A 23048-nucleotide genomic window follows, 5' to 3' on the forward strand; every position below is an offset into this window, starting at 1 on the left:
AAAGACTGCGATCGGTAGTGAAAAGCAGCAATTAAAAGTGATCCTTCTACCAAGATATAGTGTATTGTACACTTTGCGTATACTCAGTAAAGGAAACTGCAAAATAAAATGTCTTCAGAGTATTTATAAAATGGTGGGCTGGTTATACTTTTCGGATTCTACTTGTAACACTAAACAAAAAATATCCTTAGGAAAAATGGCAATTTCTCCTTCGTTCTCCCACTGTCCGCCATTTTGTTATTGTTGTATAAAAATTTATATTTGTATTCGGATGGATGAATCACATTAATATTTCGTAAGCGTGTTGGTAATAAATTTTTAAAATTAGTAAAAAATCAAGATTTAAATACCTTTGATAATTACAAAACGGCGGCCATTTTTAATTTTCAATACATTACATCTTCATAAATATTAGTTTTATCAAAATGTATGTTATTACTGAAATATTAAGCCTTTTATTTTAATAAAATGATATATATATTTTTTTAAAATCAGTTAACAAATAGCCGAGTTATGGCAGAAAATTGATGTAATTTTGTGTTTGTTTTCATGTCCACCACTTTACATTAAACTCGATTAAATATTAATTGCTTTTATTTGTTGTTAATTGTAGTATTGTTTTTTTTTTGTGGGTGAAAAACGCCTGGGCGTTATCATCGCCCGGAATTTTATTAATAAAAGGGTAAAGTAACTCCAAAATAATAAAACTTATTAGGTGTAAAATTAATATTAATCATATAATAAAAATTTATTAAAACAAAAGTCAAGAAAGTAAAATAAAACTCAAAATTAATATCGCAGACGAAGTCTTTAAAATATAAAAGTTAAAATAAAAGAATAAAGAAACTATATAAAACTTACCTAATTCCGATGGGTTCTGCAAAAGGCTCCCTTCTCGGATAATAAAATTAAAAACATAGAACCAAAAAAGTCAAAATTGAAAGTAAAGATTAAAAATTAACAAAAACTCTTCTAGCGTTAAAATATATATGATAATATTAAATTTTTTGCAGTATCCTGGTACTGTGCAAAACAGAAACATCCGGTCCAAAATTTCGTTATTATTGTACAAGATATTACGGATGTTTCTAGGTAGATTAAACTTACGACGCAACGCCACATAACATATGCAGTCCACGAGAATGTGGTGCACAGTCATGCGGCAGTCGCATCGTGTACATAGGGGTGGGGCTCCTCCTGACATTAGGTGTGATACTCGTATGTCCTATCCGTAACCGGCAGAGGACTACTTCCTCACGATGAGATTTTTCTGCAAAAAGAGTCCCATGGCAACACTGAATCTTTAATCCGTCGGAGTTTATTATCGACGGTAGTCGCCCAGTCACTTTCTCTCAGTGATTGTTTTACACGATTAATAAAATCAAAGGTAGTAACTCGGGTGGTGAAAGGAGGTTGAAGAGGTTGAATACACGCTTCTTTGGCAGCATAATCTGCTTTTTCGTTACCTGAAATCCCAACGCGGCTAGGGACCCAGCAAAAACTTACTTCTAGTATTGTAAATTAGTATCAAATTAATAATAATTTTCTTACAATAATACAACTAATAATTATGATACGAAATTACATCATGTTCTGCCATAACTCGACTATTTGTTAACCGATTAAAAAAATAAATGTAATTTTGTGCAAAATAAAAGGCTGAATAATTTAGCAAATAACATACATTTTGATAAAATTTTATTAATGGAGATAAAATTTTTCGGATTGATAAATAATCATGGCCGCAATTTTGTAATTATCGAAGGTATATAAGTAATGTTTTTTAACTAATTTTAAAACGTTATTACAGAGACGCTTACCAAATATTAATGTGATTTGACTATCCGAATTTGAGATATAAATTTTTATATAACAAAATGCCAAACAGCGGAAAAACGAAGGAGAAATTACCATTTTTCTTAAGGATATTTTGTGTTTATTTTTTTACAATTAGAATTCGTCAGGAACGCCACTCTCCGATCTGATGCGAGATTTCAATCCGTGTCCGAGGTGGGGGTGGCGCAGGCCACCCCCACCTGTGTTTTGTTCTGTTTCTCTTGTTTCAGAAACGGGAGAAGCGTGGATGTGGAACGACTCGACGTGCCGTCTCATCCTGCCAGTCGAAAGAAAGTAAAAATTAAATTTTTTTTTTTTTTTTTTCGTGTGTGTGTTCTGCTTCTTTTGTTGCAGATACCAACAGCCACCACAAAAACAAATGGTTTCTTCACTGCGGCCACGCGGTCCCCCCAACCCCTTCTCAGACACACGTGTGTCTGAAGGTTAATAATTACGTGGAGTGAATAATTACTGTTTGCTTCTTTCCACATTTCGCCGCCCCAAAACCGCGATCGCGAATAGGTATCACCATTTGTAAGTTCCCTATTACCTTCCTTTCCTTTCAAGAAAGAAGAAAGAGGGAACGAGCCCAGCAGCCATCAGCCCAGCAGCCACCTGCCCAGCAGTCACCTGCTCAGCAGCCACTGACAGCACAGAAGAACGAAGAAACCTGCACTTTCCCCCGTTCAGCCCTTCGGGGCCTCGGGAATTTCAAGGTTAATGGTATGTAACTTCGGTTACTACCAATTCTTGGAAAGTGCAGGCCAAAGAAGAACGAAGAGGTCTTCGGAAGAAGAAGAGGGAGAAGAAGAAGGAAGACCAACCACTCGCCTCAACATCACGGACTGGAGTCCGGAACAGAGCCCAGCAGAGATGCGTCCTGAAGGGCAGCCATACCAGAAGCGGATGAAGAGCTTCTACACAACCTCTCCTATTTCAAAACTTACAATAAGACAAAATAACCCAGCAATAGCGACTCCTCCGGAAAAGGGGACGCATTGCTCCCTCCTTATAGCAAGTGTCCCGTTGTGGCCTATTCCTGCTAGCCTATTAAAGAGTTAGCACCGAAAGGACTTCAGTGGACGGTCTGAAGGGGAATTACGTCGGGAGGACAGGCTTTATAAGCCTAGCCTTCCGCGGTCGGTCCATGAAATGGGTTCGATAACGCTGGTTTAACAACGGATTGGAATGCAATTAAATCCGTCTTAAATTCACTAAAATAATAATAGACAAAACTTGAAAAATTAGATCCGAGATTAAAAAAATAACCTTTTAAAAAACAAGCCCGATTAGAATGATCCAGCAGCAAGGGACTCTGTCCAGGTTCTGCGATAAAGTAGGGAGTAATAGACTCCTGCCAACTTTGCATTCCATTCCATTCCACAATTCGAAACACTCTGTATATTTTTTTTTATATGGAAAATTCTTCTCTAAAAAATGATGCTGCAGTTGTTTCAAAGGTTTGAATACACGTGTGGGATCATGAATCAACACGTGCGCCGAGCCATTTTCTTTACAGATTCCGACTAGGGTGAACTGAAATGCAGTTCATGATTTTTTATTTTACTATATTATTGATTTCTTACTCGATATTCACTTATCATCTGGGTAATCTGATCTAAATAAAAAATTTATTTTTATTATGATTTTCTTAATTTTTTCTCTTTTACCTTGCAGGAGACTGGTTGTGAACGGATACTGTGAGTTCCCTTCCGATTTAAAAATCGGGTAGCGGTAAAGTCTGATGCGAGCCGCAGAAATCTTGTGCTGTCTTGTCTTGACGGCTAATTTAGGCCGACGATGCCACGGATGGGCTTGTCGGAGGACCTACCACCAGAAGAAAATGTTAGAATTAGGATACGGTATATAATAGTTTCAGTAACTAACTGTTAAATTAAACTAAATAAAAAATAAAATATTTTTGTAAACATTTTCGCATTCGAATGGTTTTCTCTTCTAAATTGCTGGTATAAAAAATTGTACTGTCAGTCTGTTGGACTCCAACAACAAAATAGGACATTCTTCCTGCAAAACCTGAATTTGTTTCCTAAAAATAAATAAATTATATATAACACATACAATTTAACATTCTTATTTTGTTTTCCTTTTTAGTCTTAAACTTTTCTCTCTGATGAATCCCACATTTATATATGTTAAAAATAAAAGTAATGAGCAAATGAACCCTTTCTAAAAGGACTTGAAAAAATGAAAGGAAACAAGATTTTTTTTTAGATTACATTTATTTATTACATTACTTATATGTTAATTAGAATATTTATTTATTTACATATTAACAATAACATAAAATTTTTCAATTTATTCGTCGACGGGCTAATAAGTACAGTAGTTACATCCATTTGTTTTTTCTTAATGTCTGTTCATTGTTTTTTTTACATCCTTGAACAAAGTAAAGGAAGCATTGTAATCATGAAAAATTTCGGTTTTCAGATTTTAACTGAAATATCCACTTTGAACATCCCCTAATCAATTTTGACTAGTTTCGGCGTGCCGTCTGTACGTATGTAGTATTACTCAAAAACGATTAGCCGTAGAATGTTGAAATTTTGGATTTAGGAAATTTAGGATTTTTTGTTAAAAATCAATGTGTACACCCCCTGTTTTGACTGCAATTGACTGAACCAAGTGTCCTAAAAAACCCAAAATAAAAAAAATTGAATTTTGAACATTTTCTTAACTGCAGTAATAAGGCATCATTAAGTACTTTTCAGTGATGTACATGAGTGGTACTTATTTTCATTGGTTCCAGTGGTATAGCCAAATAAAATTTTAATTAATGAAATATTTAGATTTCAGGGGGAAGGCACGTCGGTTCGAATCAGACTTCATCTCCTTTTTTTTTAATTTAATATACTGATTAATAATTATTAATCTTTGACTGTAAAAAAAATTTACGATAAATAATAATTCAATAATTGCAAGATAAAAAAAGAAATGAAAAAATGTTAGAAGTTATTAATGAAATAAAATGTTATCTACTTTTCATTTAAAAAATATTTATATGTAATTTAACAGATGTACAAGGAAGTCATGCGGTATCCACATTAAATTTTTTATATATATATTTGTTGTTATACATACATATATGTCCTACATCTTTTAAAAATATCCTACATTTATGGGTTATTGCTGATGCACGGCTTACACCATCTTATTTTTAAATATTTATAATTTTATTTAAATATATTTTTCCATTTATTTAATTCAACGAGTCTGTATGCACGCGCGCGCACGCATACAATATTTAATTCGCACGGTTGTGGCGGTATTAGCGTCCATAGTTGACATTAACCAAACTAATGTAATTTCACAACTTACATCGAACAAATTTCGCTTGTACGGTTGGCAGACTGATGTAGTCTCAAGGCTTAACGCGTCAGGTACCTAGTGAACCGGGCGATCTAGTTCGAAATCAGCCAAACCCAGTAACGTTTTTACACTTTAAATATTACTCATTTATTTAATTCTATCGTTCACCTATGACTCACACCATAGCATTGCAAAAATCTGAGTCGCAAATTTTTTTTTGCAGATATTGTTATTTTTTTAATCTTTTTATAAAAATATGCCTAAGAAAAATATAATCTTAATTAGGCGAAATATAATGAGGGTGACTTTGTTCTACAACCTCACCCCCTTGGCCTTTTAAGTTGAAAATTAATGGCATCAATGCCCCAAATACAGAAATAATCTGACCGGATTTGTTCAAAATCGATCCAATAGTTCTGGAGATATAAGGTGATTTTGAGTGCGATACCGAACGCGCACACGTACATACGAACATTAACATCCGGAATATTTCCATCCGGTTTTTTAGTTCTTTGGTTTCCTTAGGGGTCAAAACGTCAAAATCCGGTGAAAACCGCATATGCCAAATTAAATCGATTGCAATACTTTCCCTTCTAAAGCTACAGCTCTGCTATAGCGGTATCTAGACGGATAAGTAATAAGATAAATAGGGGTTTCTTTTAGAAAATGCGTACGAATAATCTATTTAAAAAAAATAATAATAAAAAATGGATATAAATAAAAAAAACTAAAAGATTTAATTTTTGTAACAAAGAATTGGACAACTATGATGTCAAACGTTGTATTAATTTCTTTTTACCATTGCCAAACAAAGAAATTGTAGTTAAATCGAAAAAGGTTTTGCATAAAGCAAGTAAGAGAATAATTACAAAAGTATAGTTTCTAAAAAAACAAAATGAGATTAATAATTTAAATGAATTCGTTAATATTTCAGCGTGAATAATATTCAACGTATCAAGTACACCACCAATATAACATTTATGAAAAAAGACAGTAGAAAACAACCAAAAATAATGGAATCAGTGAAATCAGTTCAGATATTAATCGAAACATTTGTTTGGTTATTTTACCGATCAAAAAAGTAAGTAGCAGAATATCGATTTTCATTACTCTAAAATATGTTTCAAATACTAATACGAGACAATAATTACTTTTATTTATCGTGGATATCTTACACGGTATAGTTCTTGGTTTCTTATGTACATTTCAGTTTACTTTTATTTTATTCATATTTTACACGTTAAATATGTATATATACATTTAATTATAACTAAAAGGCCACAAAAATCATATATACGATTCTATTGGTTTGTTATATGCTCTCCAACCCGAAATTTCATGAATGATAAAATAAAGTACAAATTCTACATACAAACCCTATTCAGTCTTCAAATTCAAGTCGAGAATACAATTACAGCCCATTTATAATTATATGAAAATGCGATTCGGTATTGCCATTCCAGTCATAACGAAATACTTGGAATAGTTACACATGTAATAGATCTTAATGCCTTTCTCATCACTAGGCTCATTTTCTTATTCACCTTCATCCAACGTATCGCGCTTATCATAGCAATGACTCTCAACAACTCAATTACCTTTGCTGAAACGTCAGCTCTGACATGGTATAGCCCAATGACTGCACATCTCTGCGAGTCTTTACAGTTTATGGAATGAACGTGCAGATATCCTGCCTAATTACGTATATATAGTCTTATATTTCCAATATTTTCTTCCTTTTATGTTAAAGGAATAAGAGCCGATCCAAACTCAGTCACAATATAAGCGTTATATTCTTATTGTCAATAGATAAAAATGCATGTGATACTAGGCTTTCTGCTCAGGCTTGACATACAGGTCATCTGGTAATTCGTCTGAATATAGAATAATTTCCCTTTCCCTGCCCACAGGCCTAAATTCAGGTTCGAGTCAAGAAGGTTGGGTTTTGTATAAGAAATAGAGCACAGGTAAAAAAAAACGTAATATAATTCTCTCTAGGTAATTCTCTAAGTTATAAATTGTTTCAAACTCTACAATACGTCAAAGCTACTGTACACTCAAACAGTAAGTCATAAGGCAGTAAAATGCAAGTTATTAAAGATCAGAATTGTTGGATTGGTTCAAATATTCCTGCTTAAAAAATTATGCTTATAAAAATAAGGCCCAAATTATGCTCATTCACCAGTAATTAGGAACTTAGCACGGGTTCACAAACCTCCTCTTACAGGTGAAAAAAATCTTTACACTATGACACATCCATGGCAATTAAAACGAATTAGTTACATAGATGTGTCTGGAACAGATCTCACTATGAATCATTTATTTCTCATTCAGGGCTGACCTGCCATAATCTGGCTTCATCAGCATAACCATGCTAGACTTGCTAGCTGTATTAAACACTAAAATAACACGGCTGGGGATCATCCGCTTTGCCATGGTTCAGCCGTATAACGGTACAATCCGTTGAGAGCGATCACAAGTTGAAGAAGAAATGTACGATTATCTGATTTGAGGATAGAAACCCAAAACAACATTCCTTTTACATTGAATCGATAAGGGCTAATTTGAATTCCAGCAATCCAAATCTGGATAGGAAGACTCGGTTAACGTTATTTTTAAGCTATCAAGAAGTAACAGAAGCCTAAGTTAAGAGGTTTTCTGGATTTCTGGATTCAAGTAGTGGCCATATGCAGGAATGTGGCGATGTAAATCACAACATAAAAGTCATACCTTCAAAGAGTCGTTGAAGCCTTTTAAGTTTGTACAATTCTACACGGTGCAGGAAAACAATATTGAATAGAAATGTTACAATGGTATAATTCTCATACCAGTTCCGATTGAAGGTTGTTTTACTACGTGATAACAGAGAGTTGGGTAAAGTAAGATTTTCAGAAATTTCTACTCCAGGAACAATATATTAGAATATGAGGATCCGTTCTACCTTGTAGATTTCACCATGTATATAATTTATCTACATTAATCTATTTAAGTTATCTATTAATGCAAAATACTAAGAACGTTTGAAAATTTTTATAAAAGAAAATAATGTAATAATTGTGTTATTCTCTCATAATTTCAGAGTTCATCATTTTTAAACGTACTTCTGTCACAGCCGATATCACACCTAGATGAATTTATTATAAACAGTCAAAAAATCTTTGTAAATATATTACTGACTTTGGAAATACAAAAAATATACAGTTATTATTTAAATATCAAAACGAAAAGATAAAACAATATTATTCATATTATTGATACCGAAAATCAATAATTAAATGAATACAGCTATGCCACCAATTTCAAATATATATATATATTTATATATAAAAAAGACCACAATGCTATGATTAGCAGTAATCCTTGAACTATAGTAGATGTTATAATTTTTGTTAAATAAAACATTTCACTGAAAGAATATGGGTTTAATGTATGAAAGTTATAAAAAAAAAATAACTTTCCCAGCATCTTTTAATAGAAGCAGAATAATTCATGTTATTTTAAGGACTGAGATAGTAAACAGCTACTTCATAGATTTAAAAATTTGACCCACTGGATTTTTATAGAAAAGAAACATTTTCTGAAGGAGCAGCGATCTCTATGAACGTAATCGATGGAAAAGACAACAAAAAGCAACAAATGATAATATTATTTTTACTTTTAATACTGCATATGAATTATATATATATATATATATATATATATATAGTCTATAAAATAATAGTTTAGTTTCAAACATAATATTCGAACAAAGACTGAGAAAGATGTGAAATATGCTCAAAATGAAGAAAAACTGGGAAAGTTTTCGATATCTAAACAAGTATTAATTCTAGAGAATTCCTGCTGGGTTATTAAATAAAGAGCCGCATAATGCAGGTTAGACATTATAATTACGGTAGAGAGAGAGAGATGTATTTTTATGTAAAATTTTAGAGATGAATTCCATCGTGTTAAATAAAGAAACACAACAAGAAATAAACATTTGCCGGTAAGAAAAAAAACTTAGAGAAGTGGATGTATCCTGATGAAGTCATCTTCAGGATGATGATCAATGTCCAACAGGTCGTCGAAGGGAAGTAAAGACACTTTACTCTAATAAAACTTAGGTCAAGATTTGAACTGCTATTCTGAATCCAGAATCCAAAATGAAATCAGCATCTGATAATGATGATTCATTATGCCACTGTTATCTTCATTAATTTTGTTCTCAAGCTTTCGCCAACATTCCCTAATAGTTTCCAATCTTGAAATCATGATGAGAAGTCCTTAAAAATGTTTATTTTAAGTTATGAAGGTAGGTTTTTTGTTTCAAAAGAAGTACATCGAGATAATATGCATAATATGTGGGATGCTGAAGCTATATTTATTTAATGGAACATGAAAATCTCAGGAAAAATGTATATTGCAGTGCGCAATCACATGAGATACAGTTTTCGATCCTTTCTTTTTGCTGAAAAAGCTATGACTTGAAGATTTTTTGAATATATTACAATGGTATACAATGTCCCAAACAGAAAATTTCATTCCTTAAATACAAGGAATTACTGTACAATGCTTACCACGTTGGAGAATTTCATTCTTCACGCAATCATTAACGAATGACTGTAAAGAAGATCGGATATTCTTTGGTAAAGCAAGAGATTGTCTATCGAATTAATGGCTGCACCTCAAAGAAGTAAACAAGTGTACGTTAATTCAAAACCTGCTGAATGGTTAACATTCTTGGATAGGTTTTCTTCATTTCATATCTTTGTTGATCTGTGTTGCAATACTATCAATGTATGAAATCCTAAAAATATTTTACAGACACATAGTGTATGTATATATATATATATATATATATATATATATATATGTGTGTGTGTGTGTGTGTATGTGTGTGTTATTTTGAGTGAAAATATTTATAATATTCAATAAATTAAAATCAGTTATATTTTACTAAGAAAATATTTAAAATAAAAGAAACGTGTTTCTCAGAAATTAAACATAAAAAAATCATGTTATGTTTTAAGCATTTTTCTTTAAATATTAGGCAATGCGTTTCTTGTGGTTCATCCCAGTTGAATCCATCAAGGTGTAACTTGATGGATTACAATTATCACACGTAATCAACTTATAATCTTTCCTTCTGCAATGGTGGGTAAGCATTTGTTCTATTAGGTTTACACCTACAAGTACAACTAGAATTAAAGAAAATTTAATTTTTAACGAAATTATTTGTGCTTATGCTCATTATATTAGAACTGACATCACTTACGTGTAACTAATTTATAAAAATGGTTTTAGTTATAGAAGTATTTCTCACAAATCTTCAAAAATAATTATACAAACATTTGTGGTAGAATATCTAACTTCATACTAAAAACCTTTTGTATCTGATTGATATATTATCTTAAAATAATCCATTTTCATTCAAATTTATGATAATTAATAAAATAAAGATTTCCTAGTATCAATTTTGTAACTGTTTCTTATTTTACTTACTTTTTTTGGGTATCTGCCTCCCTAAAAGTTTTTCAATCTGGCCAACAATTTCAAAAGGTTAAAATTATGTAAAAATGGAAATGTTTTTGTTTTTCAAGTTTTTTCTTCAACACTTGGAGAAGAATAACTTTATAACAAATTTCTTTTCTAATGTCATCTTGGAATGATCAATTTAATATACTTATTACAAACAAGATTTCATTTTTTAATGTATAGTTGTTTATTATTATTATTAATAAAATGGAAAATATTTCATTAAGAATAAAATAAAATTGTAATCAATCAAATCACATAACTTAGTCAAGAGGGATGGTAAGTAGAATCGGTAGTACTATTTTATCAAAGGTCGTTCTTGTTTATCACCATTAGCCAACAGCATTGGAAGAATATTATAACCCAGGTGTTTTTTAAATTCTTTATATTTAATATTATCATTTACTAAAATATAATAGTTAATTTTATGCTATTTTTATTTAAATCTATTGAAAAACTAAACTCATTAAGTGATCAAGAAAATATTTTTTCTTCAATTTATTGTTTTTTACAATCAATTACATTAAAAATAATGGTTAGAATCTTATTATACTATATGTATTTTATTTTCAGATTATCTTGTTTATAGAACAAGTACGAGATACAAAACACGAAATTAATGCTTTACTTTACTTTACGATTTCTTTACTTTAAACAAAAAAACTATATTTGGGGTAAGTGTATTTATTTAAGTCAAAATTAAAAAAAAATCATAGCATAAGGAATGAAGGAATTTTTTTTGAAAATTAAATACCAACTTTATAAACTTAAAAACTTAAAAATAAAATTCAAATTAAATTAAAAAAATAAAGTATAACTCTCGTCAAACCATTCATTCCAGACCTCAATTAAATAACTAATTATTATGCTACCTTGGCACAGTCAAAATACTGCGGCTATTTAAAATCATTGAGCAGGCCAAACCTTTAATAAACCAGTAAAGGATATGTTTTTGATAAACAGAGGAAATTATTTTTTGCCTAATTTATATTAAAAATTTTTAAATATACTAATTTTATCATAAATAAAAATAAAATAATTAACTAAAATCCAGTAAAAAAATAAATTACTAAAAAAAAAAAAAATAATTAATCTACAATGAATTTCAAATGATAAGACATTAATCCAACAAAAAAAAATGAAAAAAAAAAATTATAAGAAAAAAGGAGCTTATCCACATTAATTTTAAATTTCAAAATGAGAAAATAAATAAATAAACAATAGGAAATTCTTTATTAAATCAAACTACCAGATAACCAGATAAAAAAAGCGAATTTAATTTCAAAACTACCTTAAACTCAAATAGTAATTCAACAATAAAATACAGTCTAAATTAACTCTTCATTATTCGGGGGAAAAAATATCTTAGAAATTAATTAACCCTGATATAAAAGGTACGAAAAAAATTATTCTAAACTAAAATTTAATTATCCCTTACAGTGCAACTAAATTAAAAAAAAAAACAAATAAAAAAGAATACACAAAAAAACACTATCAGACCTAACTGAATTGAACAGTTACAAATATTCATCTAAATAAATAGAAACCAAAATCCGTTTCTAGATACACTTTCCAGTAAATCTACTTTGTTACAACTTATCTCAATTTATGAGAGTGACGGGCGGGCGATATGTACATAATTAAGAACAAAATTCAAATAATTAATTTAAAAACATTACTATTATATCCAAATTTCAAAATTAATAAAAATAAAAAAACAAAAATTAATGTAACCCATAATAACTGGATCTTAACCTAACATAAATCTAAAAAAATAAAAATAAAATAAATTTTCATTACATTCAATGACAGCAATATACAAGAAAAAAGTACAAAAAATTGTGGACTATCATTTAAATTAAATGTTCCTATAAAAAGATTTAAAAACCGCCAGATCTATTAAATTTCAATTAATAAAATATACTACCTTAGAAATAAAATAGGGAATAGTCGCTTTAATATTGGAAGGACAGGTAAAACGGAAAAATTGTGTAGGTAGGCCACGTTTGGAATATGCAAAACAAATTGTTAGGGATGTAGGATGTAGAGGGTATACTGAAATGAAACGATTAGCACTAGATAGGAAATCTTGGAGAGCTGTATCAAGCCAGTCAAATGACTGAAGACAAAAAAAAAGGAAAAGAAATAAAACCTGATTTAGAATAAAGGGTATCTAATTCTGGTTTATATACAAACGTAAATAAAAAAAAAAAAAAAAATTATATAAATTTCACCTTAATACAAACTATAAAAAATGTAATAAAACTATATTCTAAAAAAAAATTAACTTGAACCTGATGTATAACCGCAAATGCTGGCACAACATTTTTTAATTCTAAAAAATAAAACTTCAATTAAAAAATTAACTTAAAAAACCTTAACACTGAAAATAAATATAGAATCCTTGAGAATAAAATACCTAATAAAAATTTACAACCATTGTAAACTTAAAGTCAAATAAAAAAACAAAGATCAAATTTTAAATAAAACTATTTATAAAGGTACTCAAATGCAAAAAAAAACCCAACTGTAAATTAAATAATAACCACTTAGAAAAGAATTTCCTACCTAAGTGAATAAATGGAGCTACCCCTAATTCCAAAACTTTAATTTATAATGAAAAAAAAGATACAAGGCTCAAATGCAAAAAACCTAACTAAATTAAATAACAACCACTTAGAAAAAAAGGATTCAACTGAACCTAAATAAATTAAAACATATAAGAAAATAACTAACTAGGATTATAATGATAAATTTGTTTTTAACAATTAAATAATTAAACAATAACTTAACATATGTAACTTATTTTCATAAGCTGGATTTCAAAATAAAATTTAGACAATGAGGTTTTTTTTATTTTAATAATTATATATTTTTAAATAAACATATGATTACATAATAATCTTTTTTAGGTTTTTTAATTTATAGGAATTATTTTATAATATACCCTTGTTTTAAATTAAGTACTATTTAATTAAATTAAATTTGTTTTTAAAGTAATCCATTATATAATAATTATTTTATTTAATCTAGATTTTAATTTATTATAAATATTTTACTGATGCATTTAATTAATTTATTTTATATGATTATCTTTACAAAACTACTTTATATTTAATAAAAAAATTTATATATATTGTATTCTTGTTTTAATATGACATATATAATAAATATTTTAACTTTTACATACCCTATAAATTAAACTTTAACATAAAATGAAATATTATGTTATAGGGAAAAATAATTATAATAAATATGTAATATATATAATATACCTATCTTTTTTCTTTTTGGTAATATGATAATTAATCAATTAATATCTTATTATAACCAAAATTTTTTTGTTAGAAAATTTAACTTCAAAAATAAAAATTGCAAAAAAAAAATTAAGTAAAAAACAAAAACAAAGTACCTAAAAAAAAAAGAAAAAATAAAAAAAAAAGGAAAAAATAAAGGATTTTTATACTTAAGCAAGATGCCTGATTAAAGGATTACTTTGATGAAGTAAATTAAGTGAAATTTCACTCATGCTAAATCTTGTAAAATCCAGATTTAAACTGAAACCAAAGAAATCAAAATTCTTTATGCACCACACCCGTCGATGAATAAATTCTCTTTTTAATTAAAATAAATTTATCAAAAATTACATTTTTCTTAGTAACAACCATAAGAGTAGTCATATCATTATCAATATTCACATGAATATCAGTAGAAGTCAATTTAATTTCTTTTCTATCCCTTTAAAAAAAAATAAATGAACAATCAACCTAATTATTCAAAGAATGTCATCTTCAATTATAATAATCTCAATAATTATTAACATAGTCATTAATTGCCCCGTTAATGAAAGAATTTTAATAATAATAATAATAATAATAATGAGAATTTTAATAAAATTAGGTATAATCCCCCAATTCACCTTTGATTACTAACAATAATACAATATGATAAAATTACAAAAGAATTTAGAGGAGAGTGGAAGAAGTGTTAGGAGTAGACCAATTTGGTTTCAGGAAAAGTATAGGGACAAGGGAAGCAATTTCAGGCCTCAGATTAATAGTAGAAGGAAGATTAAAGAAAAAACAAACCGACATACTTGGCGTTTATAGACCTAAAAAAGGCATTCGATAACGTAGACTGGAATAAAATGTTCAGCATTTTAAAAAAAATTAGGGTTCAAATACAGAGATAGAAGAACAATTGCTAACGTTTACAGGAACCAAACAGCAACAGTAGCAATTGAAGAACATAAGAAAGAAGCCGTAATAAGAAACGGAATCCGACAAGGATGTTCCCTATCCCTGTTACTTTTTAATCTTTACATGGAACTAGCAGTTAATGATGTTAAAGAACAATTTAGATTCGGAGTAACAGTACAAGGTGAAAAGATAAAGATGCTACGATTTGCTGATGATATAGTAATTCTAGCCGAGAATAAAAAGGATTTAGAAGAAATAATGAACGGCATAGATGAAGTCCTACGCAAGAACTATCGCATGAAAATAAACAAGAACACAACAAAAGTAATGAAATGTAGTAGAAATAACAAAGATGAACCGCTGAATGTGAAAATAGGAGGAGAAAAGATTATGGAGGTAGAAGAATTTTGTTATTTGGGAGGTAGAATTACTAAAGATGGACGAAGCAGGAGCAATATAAAATGCCGAATAGCACAGACAAACGAGCCTTTAGTCAGATTTATAATTTGTTTACATCAAAAATTAATTTAAATGTCAGGAAAACATTTTTGAAAGTATATGTTTGGAATGTCGCTTTATATGGAAGTGAAACTTGGACGATCGGAGTATCTGAGAAGAAAAGATTAGAAGCTTTTGAAATGCAGTGCTATAGGAGAATGTTAAAAATCAGCTGGGTGGATAAAGTGACAAATGAAGAGGTGTTGCGGCAAATAAATGAAGAAAGAATTATATGGAAAAATATAGCTAAAAGAAGAGATAGACTTATAGGCCACATATTAAGGTATCCTGGAATAGTCGCTTTGATATTGGAGAGACAGGTAGAAGGAAAAAATTATGTAGGCAGGCAACGTTTGGAATATGTAAAACAAATTGATAGAGATGTAGGATGTAATAAGGGGGTATACCGAAATTAAACGACTAGCACTAAATAGGGAATCTTGGAGAGCTGCATCAAACCAGTCAAATGACTGAAGACAAAAATAAAAAGATGAAACATATGCATAATAATAATAATAATAATAACCATGCAAAAAATTATCCACACTTATTTCAACTCAATTAACCAGAATAAAATTAATAATGATTCCAATAATTAGAGGACCAATCTCAGGAATAAAGCAAACACCTTTAAAGAAAATAATAGCATACCCATCAATCACAAATTCACCAATAATAATTTTATCCTTAATAATCCCTAAACAACAATTTACCCTGTTATTCATTATGAACTCAATAATCAATATTACCATAATAAACACCTTAAAAAAATAACATCAATTTCATAAATCAATTAAATAGACAACCAAATATAACCAAAATATCATTAATAGTTTCATTAACATCCATAAGAGGAATACCTCCCCACAATAGGATTTTTAATAAAATGAATAATTTTAAAATCCACAATATACATTACAACTATACCCATAATTATACTACCATCATCAATTCTATCAACATTTTTATATCTAAACAAAATAATTTCAATAATGACTAAATCAAGCAAATTTAAAAAAAAAAATCAATAACACCAATCGTAATAAACTTAATAGCACTACGCATAATGATAATACTTGAACTATATTAATCCTGAAAGGATTTAAGTTAAGAAAAACTATTAACGTTCAAAGTTAAAATTATTATCATAAATAAGCCTTAGCAAGTTAGCGCACCACTATATTTTTTTAACCAATTTTACTGAAAAACAAGTTGTTCTAATTAATAAAAAGGAAGGATTCTTCAATTGACCTCTTCTTCTACCTGTTTGGATTTATGTATACACAAAATCATGGATTGCTTTAATGTACAAGTTTACTGTTCACTAAACAGATAAATTTGGACAAAATCGTTTTTCTGAGCAAAGTTCTTTGGTTCTAAAACTGATCCTTCTATTATTTTAATAAATTTATACTTAAATCTATTACAATCAATTTTTATCAACTGAAATAAATTTTAATTTCATTATATATTACTTATTTTTACAATAGTTACGTCAGTTCTTTGATAACTCTCTCTTGATTAAGCAGTAGCATCTTAATAATGAATATATCAGAAGAAAATACCAACAAATGGTCTAAGTTGATACTATACGCATTCAGCGAAATAAAGAATAATTAAAAGTTGTATGTTATAAATTTAACACAATATCATCATTTACTTACAGTAAACTAATCTCATTAGTAGTAGAATCATTTAAAATGTAATTTTCATCAAAACACAATGGATTTGTGCATAAAACATAATTAGGTGAATGTACTGTCGATCTGAACTGCAAGCAGAATATATGTAACTATTTTATCCAAGCACTGCAACAAAATGGAAAAGGAGCAAAAAAATTAAAAGTAGTACGAATTCAGAATGAATAAACTAGCAAGTAATTAAAACAATACAAAATGTAAACTTAATATCTAGTTTACTTCAACAAAAACTTTTTCACTTCAACTTGATAATTTCAAATCTTGTGCTTTGTTATTCAAGATAGTTCATCACCACTATAAACAGGAAGTAAGTATAAACAAATATTACCTAAAAGACATTATTCCTTAATTAAGCTGTCACTGTATGTACTTGATTTTCAACTGCAGGCAAGCAAATATCATCTATAAATTTTTTTATGTATTATTTTTTATTATTCTTATTATAACTTTAATCTTACAGATGATCATAGATTTTTAATTTCTCTGTCATGAATACACAAAAAACTAACACCTCTTAGTTATATCCTTACAAAAAAAAAAGTACGTAAAAGATGATATAGTAAAGTAATGTAAACCTGTAAATTTCCAGATATTATTTAAATAAACAAAAACAAAAGATCATTTCAGAAGACAATATGCAGGAAGCATCATAAAAATAAATCTGTTATGTATATGATGAATTTTCACAAATGGTATAAAATTTACTCTTCATTATTCAGATTGATGAATTCAAGAATCTAGATGACCCAATTAAAAGCACCTAAAGTAATTTTGTATAAGACTATTTTGATGGAATGTAATAAAATAAATTTGGGTCACCATTAAGATATTTTCCAGTGATTAACTATTCTTGATACAACTATGATTAGCTTTCATGTGTTTTCATAGTGCTGAAATCTGATGTCCAAAAACTTTTGATGAAAATAAGTACCATACTATAATGATGGGAAATAACTCTTAAAGAGAGCACATTTCTTTTTGAAAACTAATATAGTACAATTTACACAATAGTATTTAAGGTGTCATAAACATATAACTGGAGGTAATTGGACATTAGTAACAAGTAACTTATTACTGTAGCTTAACTATTTTTAATGATAACAAGCATACCATGGCAGGAATACCAAGAAAGTGGTTTCCAATTTCATTCTTCACTGACCCAATATGTCATTATAAATCGTATCCCAAGTCGGATACCTTGCAGGCGATACTGCAAGGTATCAGATAGATTATATCATGGTTAAGCAAAGATTTAGAAATCAACTCGTTGACTGCAAAACTTACCCTGGAGCAGACATTGATAGCGACCGTAACTTGGTGATAATGAAATGTAGATTGGGGTTTAAAAACCTGAAGAAAAGGTGTCAGAAGAATCGGTGTAATTTAGAGAAGCTTGAGGAAGAGGAGGGAAAGAAGATTTTTGAGGAGGACATCGCAAGAGGTCTGAGTAAAAAAGATAAGGTAGAAAATGTAGAAGAAGAATGGGAGAATGTTAAAAAGGAAATTCTTAAATCAGCAGAAGCAAACTTAGGCGGAATAAAGAGAACTGGTAGAAAACCTTGGGGTTTCAGACGATATATTGCAGCTGATGGATGAACGTAGAAAATATAAGAATGCTAGTGATGAAGAAAGTAAAAGGAACTATCGGCAATTAAGAAATGCTATAAACAGGAAGTGCAAACTGGCGAAAGAAGAGTGGATTAAAGAAAAGTGTTCAGAAGTGGAAAGAGAAATGAACATTGGTAAAATAGACGGAGCATACAGGAAAGTTAAGGAAAATTATGGGGTACATAAATTAAAATCTAATAATGTGTTAAACAAAGATTGTACACCAATATATAATACGAAAGGTAAAGTCGATAGATGGGTGGAATATATTGAAGAGTTATACGGAGGAAATGAATTAGAAAATGGTGTTATAGAGGAAGAAGAGGAAGTTGAGGAGGATGAAATGGGAGAAACAATACCGAGATCTGAATTTAAGAGAGCATTAAAAGATTTAAATGGCAGAAAGGCTCCTGGAATAAACGGAATACCTGTAGAATTACTGCGCAGTGCAGGTGAGGAAGCGATTGATAGATTATACAAACTGGTGTGTAATATTTATGAAAAAGGGGAATTTCCGTCAGACTTCAAAAAAAGTGTTATAGTCATGATACCAAAGAAAGCAGGGGCAAATAAATGTGAAGAATACAGAACAATTAGTTTAACTAGTCATGCATCAAAAATCTTAACTAGAATTTTATACAGAAGAATTGAGAGGAGAGTGGAAGAAGTGTTAGGAGAAGACCAATTTGGTTTCAGGAAAAGTATAGAGACAAGGGAAGCAATTTTATGCCTCAGATTAATAGTAGAAGGAAGATTAAAGAAAAACAAACCAACATACTTGGCGTTTATAGACCTAGAAAAGACATTCAATAACGTAGACTGGAATAAAATGTTCAGCATTTTAAAAAAATTGGGGTTCAAAAAACAGAGATAGAAGAACAATTGCTAACATGTACAGGAACCAAACAGCAACAGTAACAATTGAAGAACATAAGAAAGAAGCCGTAATAAGAAAGGGAGTCCGACAAGGATGTTCCCTATCTCCGTTACTTTTTAATCTTTACATGGAACTAGCAGTTAATGATGTTAAAGAACAATTTAGATTCGGAGTAACAGTACAAGGTGAAAAGATAAAGATGCTATGATTTGCTGATGATATAGTAATTCTAGCCGAGAGTAAAAAGGATTTAGAAGAAACAATGAACGGCATAGATGAAGTCCTACGCAAGAACTATCGGATGAAAATAAACAAGAACAAAACAAAAGTAATGAAATGTAGTAGAAATAACAATGATGGACTTCATCAGTTAAGGCCAAAGGTTTGTTTCTCTGGATGGTATAAAGAATTGTCTGATGTGTGATATTCTTTAGAATATTATGTGTAAAGACTAAAAAACATCTATTGCTGATTGCAATTTTCAAAGTTTCGTTTACACTCTGTAGCAGGTCATATTCAGGCACAACAGTTTCCACTCCTAATAAATTATTTTCTGCTGGAGTTCTCCCTATTGTAGAATAGAGAAAATCTATATTACAAGTCTCAGTAACGTTATCAGGTCGATTTTCACCATTTTGTCTATGGCTAGAAGATGGTTAAGAGCCAATAACATTTGTCTATGGCTAAGAACCAATATTTGTTTCAGTTCCTCCTGGCAGCTGATGAGCTGTGTGTCTACGTGGAGGTCCAGTCAAATGAACATTTGACTGGACCTGATGTTTGACTGCCCTGCTTTTGCGGGGGCCAGAGATCAGGCTACCCTGAAACTTAGAGATCAAGGGGAAAATTGGCCATTCATAAGTGGTGAGGGCTGCATTGTCAGACCATGTAGGAGTTCCTAGATGCAGTTGCTTTGTTCAACCGGCATCCGTAGTTTGCATAAGGGAAAGACCCGTATTGCCGTGGGAAGCTTACTCTGAGTACAGCTGATCACCAGCCAATTACTATGGCTCCAAGTGCTATAAAATGGTGTACAGGTACATTCTGGCATTCAGCGACCTAGGTGTGGCAGCGTATTGCTGCCTAGACAAAATAAATTTTATTATGGATGTCATATATATTTTGGTACTTATGTATTAACGCCACCGCAGCTACAGCTTTATTTAAAAACAAAGTAGTCAATCGGATTTCGATGGAAAATGAACAGTCTCTTTATTAATTTTAATAAATGGTTATTTATATTTATTTATTTTTATAAATATAATTTAACCAAACTTAACCTACGCTTGCTAACCTTGACTAATTAACACCATAATTTTTTGAGTATTTATTTAATAAATTCAGTAATTATTGCAATTATTTATTATTTAAATAATCAAAACACTCCTGTTAATTAGTCAAGGTTAGCGAGTGAAGCAAGCATAGGTTACGTTTGGTTAAATTATATTTATAAAATAAATAAATATAAATAACCATTTATTAAAATTAATAAAGAGACTGTTTTGAATCTATGTTTAACTCTATATCGACCCATTTTCCACCGTAATCTGATTGACTACTTTGTTTTTAAATAAAGCTGTAGCTGCTGTGGTGTTAATACGCAAGTACCTATATTTTAAGTAGCTGACAGGATACGCCTACCCATTTTAGCAAATATATGACAAGTGAGCAGTTCGTACATGTAAACAAATGGTGTATGGCATGATGCTTAAGCCACTCATTCTGTTAGGTAAGCTCTGGGAGATATGTTAGGATACTGATCGCTAAACTGTTCTAGGCTTAGTTGCCGTTTGTGGCACAGACATCCGGTCTTATATCTTAGGGCAACCGAATGGGGTGGTGGCGGGAGAAATGCCAAGCAAACCAATGCCTAGACGAAAGGTTATCATTAGAAATTAAATTTTCATCTTCATAACTTGCAGTTGCTCTAAATATTTCATCAGAAAAACCTTTATCGAAAACAGAAACACTACGCCTACCTTCACAAGTATGATGACGGTTTCGCTGTCAGTATCAATATAATATTAATCATAATCTCCAATATCGGTAAACTGTACGTTGTCCGGAGGAAAATTGGTGTTCATCGTATCAATTAATTCACTATCATTTATAATAATATTAGAATAATCACACATATTGAAAAAGTAAATGAAATCACAATACAATAGTACTAACCTACAACTGCCTAACCGATAACCAACCAATAATAAAAGCGCGACCTACCCTCTCGACAGATCAACGGTACTTCTGAGTCCACAGGTTTTACAAAAAATTTATAAATACTACTTGAGTAATAATAACTGGCTGTATCTGTAAAGATTATTAATATAATTTTGAATAAAGTAAACAAGAGTTATAAGCACATTTTTCAAAAGTTATTGTATAATACTCTAACTAAAAACAACAGTAAAGGAAGGCTGACCACTTGCTATTTTGCAACTGTAATTTAAAACTGATACTGCCATCATAATAGAAATATTTTATTGTATTCTATGAACGTACTTGGAAGTACCGTCAGTTAACTAAAGGTTAAACTATAATATATATTATATACAGCCTTAATATTATTATACCTATAATATATATATTAAGTGTAATAATACTCTTATTATTATTATTATTATTATTATTATTATTATTATTATTAGTAATAATACTCATTTTAATTTTATTATTATCTTCTGAAGAAATAGACCTTTTCCCAATTTTATTTGTCTACCCCATTAATTTTAATTAATCTCCTTTATCTAACAGTATAATACATCCAACATTCTTATTTTTCTTTGCCTATTGTCCACCTTCATCATACAAGTAGCAGCTGAAATCTAATGCACATTGGAACTTAACATCAAACATTGCTATCGTCTGTGTTTTACAAACTCGCGCGCGGGCACATTCAGAGAGATGTAAGTGTGTGTGCACGCGCACGTGTGTGGAAAATATATATATGCATGTTTATGCTTCTATACATATGAACAAAATTTCACTCAAAAAAACATAACCCATTAATATACTTTACCAAGTCGAACTCCACTTAACTTTAAGTAATATTTTTTTCTTTCTCTGATTTATTGATGAACATATTTCTGTGAAATCATATATTTCTCTGAACTGAATACTTCTTTAACCATTGATATTCTTGTTTTTATTTTGTTTTTAAATTTAGATTCATCTAGAATCTTTTGAATGTATAAAAAAAAAAAATATGTACTGTTTTACTTGCTTAATTTTTCTTTCTTATCTGCAGACATTAATTGTCTTATAGCTTGTCCTCATTAACTTTACTTTTGTAATATTTGTTTTCATACCATATTCTGTTAATAGTTTTCTAATTTTGTAATTATTCATTAAATAACCTGGACTTCATTTCTTAAAAGTACTATAGAGTATGGAAACTTGTACTTTTTTCCTGTTTTGTTAATTTTACTATCTACTTGTAGAGCAATTTGATCGTGCCTTTAACTTGAAGATTAAACAATTTTGGTGATA

At 29.8% G+C, this 23048-nt stretch overlaps 1 long non-coding RNA gene across 1 annotated transcript; it reads right to left on the reverse strand.

The window, feature by feature from the left end:
• Positions 1-3528: 3528 nt before the first annotated feature.
• Positions 3529-21938, reverse strand: LOC142332889 (uncharacterized). Its single transcript, XR_012758431.1, has 3 exons — positions 21783-21938; positions 17039-17182; positions 3529-3663 (listed from the first exon to the last, which is right to left on the reverse strand). It is a non-coding gene; the product is annotated as an uncharacterized LOC142332889 (long non-coding RNA).
• Positions 21939-23048: the final 1110 nt, after the last annotated feature.

Source organism: Lycorma delicatula, chromosome 12, assembly GCF_047948215.1.
Source record: "Lycorma delicatula isolate Av1 chromosome 12, ASM4794821v1, whole genome shotgun sequence".
Classification (NCBI taxonomy): Eukaryota; Metazoa; Arthropoda; class Insecta; order Hemiptera; family Fulgoridae; genus Lycorma; species Lycorma delicatula.